The 9,038-nt window shown below is 32.9% G+C and overlaps 1 long non-coding RNA gene across 1 annotated transcript; it reads right to left on the minus strand.

Annotated features, from left to right (window-relative positions):
• Positions 1-780: 780 nt before the first annotated feature.
• LOC134248582 (uncharacterized) lies at positions 781-2,102 on the minus strand. The gene is made up of 3 exons (XR_009988073.1): positions 2,028-2,102; positions 1,189-1,248; positions 781-852 (listed from the first exon to the last, which is right to left on the minus strand). It is a non-coding gene; the product is annotated as an uncharacterized LOC134248582 (long non-coding RNA).
• Between the last annotated feature and the right edge of the window lie 6,936 nt (positions 2,103-9,038).

Consider the following 9,038-nt stretch of genomic DNA (forward strand, 5'->3'; position numbering starts at 1 on the left):
TACTGTGTGAAACAATGCATGTTTGAAAATTGAACAAACATGTACAATACCAAAAAAGTTCATGAAAATGTTTGTTTTTAATCTCAAAACAAATTGTTTTTAACATTAACTCCAGATGAGAAAAGTTATCATGTTATCTTTAGATAATAAAAAAGCACAATTACTGTATTGATATCACAAATAAAATGATTATCAAATTAATTATTTAGACACTAAAAGATTTTTTATTAACAGCAGATTCAATTTTGTTTAATATCTGTCAGTACTGCATACAGAAAAATACATCTTTTTTTTAGCATCATCACAGTACAACATGTAGTCCTTCATTTTTTGAAAAGCTCATTACTAAGAAACAAAAGTGAAAATGAAAATATATGTATGCCATAAAATTATATCCCACATATTTAGAATCAAAACAAAAAGTAAATAACTTAGGATTAATCTTTTGTAAATTCCTTCTTTTCTCTTATTAGATTCCTAATTAATATCTCTTTGATCACCATTTAGTAAGTCTGAATTCCATGGGTAATTAAACATACATAATGAATTATGAAATTAAATCATATAATTTATACAAAAGGACTTATTAATATTCTGAAGATCCCTTAATCATGTGTTAATATATTTTAGGTTAAATAAGGGTGTGCTTATATGAATGTAAGTTAGAGACAACAGATCACATAAGTATTACACAGTAATTAAATTAACCATATAATCATGCTTAAATGCAAAGATGACCTTCATAGGAAATGTAAACAATTAAAAACAAGACAAACTTACCAGAGATATCCAACTATATGCCCAATTAGCCTATGCATTAAATAATCCAGTGAAATAACATCTCAGCTGATCCTGAAAAAAAATCATACAATTCAGTGATACACAATTAACCTCATTTTACAATGTAAGTAAAGTAATAATTTACAGACAAAAGGGACAGAAATGTAAAAGATGGCATGTATTTTACCAAAATTTAGAGAACATTTTTCTGATTTAAATTCAATCATGGAATGACCCATCATAGAAATATTAAATGCACTCTGAGTTACATGCAGGTTATACAAGTGTAAATCACATGAAATGAGGATAAATACAGCATTAACATTCAAAATTGAACTTTTACATAATTATGATTAAATGCAAAGATGACCTTCATAGGAAATGTAAACAAAACAAAGACAAACTTACCAGAATTATCCAATTATATGCCCAATTAAATAATCCAGTGAAACAACATCTTAGCTGATCCTGTAAAAAAAAAAGCATACAATATTCAGTGATACTCAATTTAACCTCATTTTACAAAGGAAGTAAAGCAATAATTTACAGACAAGAGGGACAGAAATGTAAAAGATGGCATGTATTTTACCAAAATTTAGAGAACATTTTTCTGATTTAAATTCAATATCATAGAATGATCCATCATAGAAATATTAAATGCACTCTGAGTTACATGCAGGTTATACAAGTGTAAATCACATGAAATGAGGATAAATACAGTATTGACATTCAAAATAGAACTTTACATAATTATGATTAAATGCAAAGATGACCTTCATAGGAAAATGTAAACAAAACAAAGACAAACTTCCCAGAGATATCCAAATATATGCCCAATAAGTCTATCCATTAGATAATCCAGTGAAATAACATCTCAGCTGATCCTGAAAAAATCATACAATTCAGTGATACACCTTACAAAGGAAGTAAAGCAATAATTGACAGACAAACAGGACAGAAAAACATGTTTAAATGTAATGCAAAATAATATCTCTTATATATGGATACCTATACTCTAATCAATCATATTAAATGTCATTCGTAAAATGTATTTTTTAAGACAGATTTATTTAGGATCGACTTTTTAAATGATAACATGAATAGCACGCCATACTTTAACCACATGTCAAAACATTCTCTCAAATTACACAGAAATGGGTTATTTAGCATAGCTGACATTAAACATATAGGTGAGCGATAACATAATCACAATCATAAACAATGTGAAACAACTTTAAACGACCTACACTGTGGATTACAAGCCTTTTTCACTGGGGTAAAATCTTGCCGAAAATTCGCCATGGCTGCCCGAAACCCCGAACCCGACTGTATGAAGGATGAAGTCATACAATAACATAACACTGATGTAGTATTACATGATTTTTTTTATTTTATTTCTTAAAAACTATAAGGGGAGTTTACCAAAAAAAAAATTAATAAGAAAAAAAAAATTTAAAGTTATTTTAAAAAAGTTAAAAAAAAATTTATAAAGTTAATTTTAAAAAAAGTTTAAAAAATTTAAAAAGAAATTCTAAGTTTTTTAAAAAAGTGACCTGGTGTTATAACTTGAGAGATATAACACACACATGTTTTTTGTATTGTGTGTTATTTGTTATTGTCTTTCAGTAAAAAATTCAGTTCAAACCGGTTAGGCTGGCTAGACTAGGCTGTCTAGACTGTAAATGAAAAAGTGTGACGTCATAATCACATTGTATTTATACAGTGAATGACGTCACAATGCATAGGTAAGTTTATCGTACTTTTTGCACACGGCACTTTACAGATGATGCGAACAGGTATATAAGAAAACACAGGTAAAAGGTATATTTCTTTTGCACACGACCCCTAATGTTTTGCACACGGCACTTTATAGAGGATGCAAACAGGTATAAAAACGCAGGTAAAACGTATTGATTCTTGTTATAATCTGTCTTGTGTGTGTGTTATTTGTTATTGTTTTCAGTAAAAAAAAAATCCAGTTTGAACTGGTTTAGGCTAGGCTGAGCTTTAGACTGTGAATGAATGCGTGACGTCATAATCACATTCTTGAAATGTTTTGCACACGGCCCCAAAGTATTTTACCTGTATAGTTAGCATAAACAAAACGTAGTACCAACGTACCAATGTAAACATAGTGTAAACAACCCCGTATTTAGGGGATAGGATAGGTTAGGGTTAAAAGGGGTTAGAGGGGCTAAGGGGGATAGGGATAGTTAGGGCTAGGGGGTTAGGGTTAGGTAGGGTTAGTTAGGGGTTAGGGGTTAGGGTTAGAGGGGTTAGGGTTAGGGTTAGTTAGGGTTAGAGTTAGTTAGGGTTAAGGGGATAGGGTTAGGGTTAGTTAGGGTTAGGGGGTTAGGGTTAGGGTTAGTTAGGGCTAGGGGTTAGGGTTAGGGTTAGGGTGAGTTAGGGTTAGGGTTAGGGGGCTAGGGGGTTAGGGTTAGAACTGCACTCAGTTGACCCCCCTTTCCCCTCAACCAATCAAATCATGTGATTTCTCTCAGCCAATCAGAATCCAGTACCTATCGGGGCGGCTTATACTACTTACATCTAATTTACACCATTTCTGGAATACTGTTGCACAATAATCCAAGTTTCTCATTAACCGCTGTTTTTAACTTAAGGGAAAATAAGTAGGCTTGGTAGAACATTAACTGGATCCTGCTTTATATTTTTGAAAGGATTTTCAGAAAGTTTTGGAATCCAGTCAATATAGATATGCTTTCTTAAATTCATTTTGACTGCAAGGGATGTTAAAATATACAAAACTAATACACGATAATGAAAAATTTCCTCCTGCTAAAGAAAGCTATGGGCATGAGTTGGATCACCACTCACAGAATTGAAAACCCAGTTCTTCTACAATTTGCAAAGAATTTTAGAAAATATTGAGTCTTACATACAAAAACAATGTTGCTAACTTCTCCTTCACCTTGGACCAGTTCAGCGCTATTCTTTTTCACTCCTGAACTTTTTAATACAAAACGATGGGTTTTCATTAATCGCTGAATACCTAATATAGGTATATTAATATGTCCAGTAGGTACTGTATCATGTGTAATCCTAAGAAACTGTTAAATGGCATGCAATTTTTATTTTTCAAAGTATAAAATAAAATAATGTTTTCAATAGTCCTTTTCATGAATGTGAAAATGCAATTTAATTACCAGATGGGCTCATGATTAAAGTGGATAATATGCATTTACGAGTTTCAAAATAATTCTTCCATATGTTTTAAATAAAGCTGACCCAATTAGACTTAGACTAATTGTTCGAACTTGTATATTTAGATCTGGAGACAATGAGTATGACAATAAGTAGCCTTTTAAACATTTAATTTGTCTTTTTAGATATTGACAATCAGTAGTGATTGTTTAAAAACATTCTGAAGAGGACAACAGGCAGTTAAGTTTTTAACGTTATACCTTGTGTACAATTTTTAAAAAGATATGTGATAAATGACATCAAACTGAAAAGTAGAACAACCGTGGAGTAAGGAAATCGACCTAATCGTTGGAAGATTGGAGATTTGTATAAGCCAGGTAAAAATTATATTGAACATATACGAGTTACAGTGTAAATGTTTTTTTTAAATATTTTTTATATCATTTAGAACGTTGAGGTTTTAAGCGGTGAAGCAAAGTACCGAGCAATTGACGGCTTGCTTGGTTTCATAGCTTGCATTAATCTCTCAATACCGGTTTTAGCTAGATAAGGAAGAACAGGCCTCTGGACTTAACTTGGGTTTTTCATCTTTAGGTCATTCCTAAATGAGTCTACAACTCAACTTTTTAATACCTATTGAATAATTTAATGTTGTTTTATGTCCCATTAGAGAATGTTTCGTTGATATAGAAACGCCACCATAATTATACCGATATAATAATTTACCTCGTTTAAGAAATTGTTCATACGTAGAGCATGCTCCTGCGTATCGAATCAACTGAGATATATAAACTCCGTATGCAGGTGATGAAGGTATATTGCTGCATAAGTAAGGGAAGTTGACAATTTAATAATTCAAAATAAAAAAATACCCCATTTTGCGTCAAATGTGTGTCATGAACATCAATATCAAGTGAATAAATTTGGTAAATGTCGTTTTTTCGTATTGAATTTTCCCAAAATTCAAATTGAGCGCAAGTGACAACCAACACCATATTACATGTAACTGTATGAATGAAAGATATACCAAAGAAAGTTCAGGCAAACTTGAGGTACTGTGAGCAATGAGCTCACTAAATGATACCCCCGCCACCCATAATGCCCATGTTTTGCTACTGTTTTACGGTAATGTGTGAAGAGGAATAACTCGTCGTATTTAATGTTATTCAGTAGCCGCCATATGTGACGTCTTAGATAAGAATATAATGGCAATGTCCATGTTTTGCTATGGGAAACCTAAAATACCTGTCAATTAAAAAAAAAGTAAAATAGAATGTGCACAATGGCTTTAACGACATTTTAAGAGACATGCATGTTTTAAGATCAAAGGTTTATTTAATTTTATTCAGTTATGGACTACCTTGACTTTGGACATGTTGTGGAATCCTGCCCAATTAACCAAACAGAACAGGCTGAAGCAGCCTCTAGGCTGAAGTGTGGAGTCGACAAATTCGGGAATAGCCAATATCTTTGTGTCCCTAATTTTAGGAAGACAAACATTGTGGAATATTGTTATAATGGCACCGTGGGACTTCATAGTAAAGGTACATATACATATACTACAGACTTGTTTTAATAAAGCCTAGCTGAACACCTTAGGCTCTCTGGTTTAGAAAATTTGAATATCTTAGCATTGTAAAAATCTTCGATTTTCACCACGACTTGTTTATCACTTGCTTCGGACATTATTTCTTGTATTTTATGCATTAACCCACTTCAAACATGGTCTCCGAAATTAATCAATCAATCAGCTATTTCTAAGTTTTCTTTCAAATTCATGTTAATTCTGGTGCCCCTTTTCTGTAATCTAAAATGTTTATCAATAAAAATCTTGATTTTGGCTGAACACCAAGCAGTGCAACAATAGTAAAAATGGGAAAATGTTTCTTTCAAATTCATGTTAATTCTGGCGCCCCTTTTCTGTAATCTAAAATGTTTATCAATTAAAATCTTGATTTTGGCTGAACACCAAGCAGTGCAACAATAGTAAAAATGGGAAAATGTTACAGAGTTGTAAACTTTTAGAAATGGTGTCTTTGACATAACATTTTGTAAATCGTATAAAATACCTATTTTTGTGAAAGTTTCTTACATAAAGAATCAATATGTACAGACCAGGTAAGACATTCATCTATTCGTACACCAAGTAGTTTGGCACTTAGAACAGTCTCTTACATACAGTCACCTACTTCGATACACAGTTATCTACAATTGAGAGCTTTTGTGCAGTACCAATCAATATGCATTATCTTTTCTTTAAGTTCATCGTAAGCTAATTACTTTCCATCAATTTCAAAGAATTTAAAAGATCATATTGCAACCTTTGTTCAATAACATCAATAGGTTTATTTGACACATCCTGTGACGTATCATCTGCATAAATATTGACAATATAGTGATTCAGACATTTTAGATAATCATTTACAAATAAAATAAGATAAATAAAGACCCCAATATAGATGAATTATAAAATCTTTTTCATCAGACAAAACAATTTTCCATCTAAAACGTTGTGATCTATAAGATAAGACTTAATAAAATAAGAAACAAGTTTCAAGATCTCTGACAAATGCCATATGACAAAAGTTTGTGAAACAATACTGCATGATTTACAGTGTTAAAGGCTTTACTAAGATCAATAAAAAGAACAACAGTTGATTTACCATTATCTATATTGTTTAACCATTTATCAATAATGTTATGCAAGGCCGTTTCACATGAATGCTTTGGCCTAAAACCACATTGATGTTCAGTTAAAAGATTATTGTCATTCAAATACATGTCCATTTCTTATAGACTTATTCATCAAAAAAATTAAAATGTTGGCTATAGCATCTGAGCTTATATAACAATTTTACAGAAATAGCTTCTTATCATGTAGCCCTAAAATTTGAAATTGCTTTTATTTCTTGTATAACTAAATCTATGGAAATATTTGGAATACTGAAAGGCCCCTAAGCATAAAATGTATCATTTCTGGTGAGACTCAGCAAATTTATGTCCAATGCCACAAAAGAAGTAGTTGAAACTATTGGTCATATCTTTTACATTGGAAACCTATTCGCCGTAAACTTCCAAGTATGATGGTGTACCGATGCTGATTTCGTTGGTTGGCAAAAATTGCTTTAATTCTCTCCACGTGTCCTTTGATTTGTTTTTGCTTGATTTATAGCATTTTCACACACTCACGTTTTGCGTCGTTTATTAACTGCCCTGTTTCTCGCCGCCTCTATATTTTCGAAACGGATTGATCACAAGTCTTTAAAGGCCGAAGGTGAAGGATATCCCGCTGTTGCATTTCCGAGAGAATTTGGTTATTGATTCATTTTTCCGAATCTCTTCGAATACGTCGTTCTTTTATGGGTGTATACTTGTCGACAACTAACACGATCATAGAGCGAAAAGATGACCACAAACTATCTATACCGGATAGCGATCTTAGCAAGTTACAATCAACAGCGCGTAAATCATTAATAAAATCATTTTCAATAAGTTTCTTTCGATCTCCATATCTAATGTAAACATGGTCTAGTTGTGGATCGCCTTTAAATTTCTTTCGAACCGAATATACCAAGTGATATATCCCGGTGAGCTTGAGAGTGATGATCGCTCAGTCCGATTGGTATTACTCCCCTGAAATCATAGAGCTGAAACACTTTCTGAAATGAGGTAAATGATTGACAAACAAGTTGATGAAACAAAAATATCATCAGTCTCGCTTAAAGTCATCATTTCGTAAGTTCTACGGTCAATACAATGACCTTGTCAGCAAATACAACTTATCATTGAGTCAATTTTTTTTATACTAGTTGTTAGTTCATTATTTATGGGTACAAATTGCGTTCTGTTATTAGCAAACTTATTTTTATATTCATATGAAGCAGAGTTGATGCAAAATCTTATGCATGAAAAGAAGAAAACACTTGCTGTGGCCTTTAACTCGACATTTAGATATATCGACGACGTATTGTCAATTAATAATGGTAATTTCCATTCCAACGTCGATACGATACATCCTGTGAGCTTGAGATAAAAGATACCACGGAGTCCGACACATCTGTTTCATACTTGGATATTTTACTTGAAAAAGACACTAATGGTAATCGAAAAACTAAGCTATATGATAAACGTGATGCTTTTAACTTTTCTATCATCAACTTCCCTTACTTATGCAGCAATATTCCTTCATCACCTACGTATAAACAATTTCTAAAACGAGGTAAATTATTGACAAGCAAGTTGATGAAACAAGAATATCAGCAGTCTCATTTAAAGTCATCATTTCATAAGTTCTATGGTCGATACAATGACCTTTTCAGCCAATACAATTTATCATTGAGTTAAATGCTGACTGGCGTTTTTCATACCAATTGTTAGTCCATTATTTATACACTGAATTGACGACGGATTTTTTTTCCATTTTTTCCTGATCATGACAAGGAGCACACGGCGGGTGTGACCGGTCGGCAGGGGATGCTCACTCCTCCATGGCACCTGGGCCCACCTCTGAAGATCGGGGGTCCGTGTTTGCTCTGCTCTTATTTTGTATTGTTTTCTGGACTTTGAAACTGAATACTGTTCGTTATCTCCATATCCTTATACACTGAATTGAAGAAGGATTTTTCCGGTTATTTCCCGATCATGACAATGCTGCAGATGTGACCGTTCAGCAGGGGATTCTCACTTCTCCATGGCAACTGATCCCACCTGTGTGCAATTCCCCCGCTGTGATGTATCGCCCTTGATGATTTACCTATCTAGCAATACTTAAACGAAAGAAGTTTAAGAAACAATGATTGGAGTTCCATGTTTCTTCCAAGCTAAGCTTTCTTTACCCACCCGTCCGCCTACTCTTCTTCATCAACATATGGATAAAGTGAGGACAATAAACTGTCATTAGGTTCAGCTTTACCACTAATCAAAACCTTTAGAATAAGTAGTTCTGTGTTGCTAAAACCCATCACAGATTCAAAGTTGTGAGACCTATACGAAAAGTTTTTTTCACTGAAGCTTCTCTAAGCCTGATAGTTCCAAGAACAAGTTTTTTTTCAATGATGAAAACTTAAGGAACCTTTTCTCCTAAGATGAAGGGCTAT

This window comes from Saccostrea cucullata, unplaced genomic scaffold, assembly GCF_032062105.1.
Source record: "Saccostrea cucullata isolate Sc308-1 unplaced genomic scaffold, CSIRO_AGI_Scuc_v1 ctg2094, whole genome shotgun sequence".
Lineage (NCBI taxonomy): Eukaryota > Metazoa > Mollusca > Bivalvia > Ostreida > Ostreidae > Saccostrea > Saccostrea cuccullata.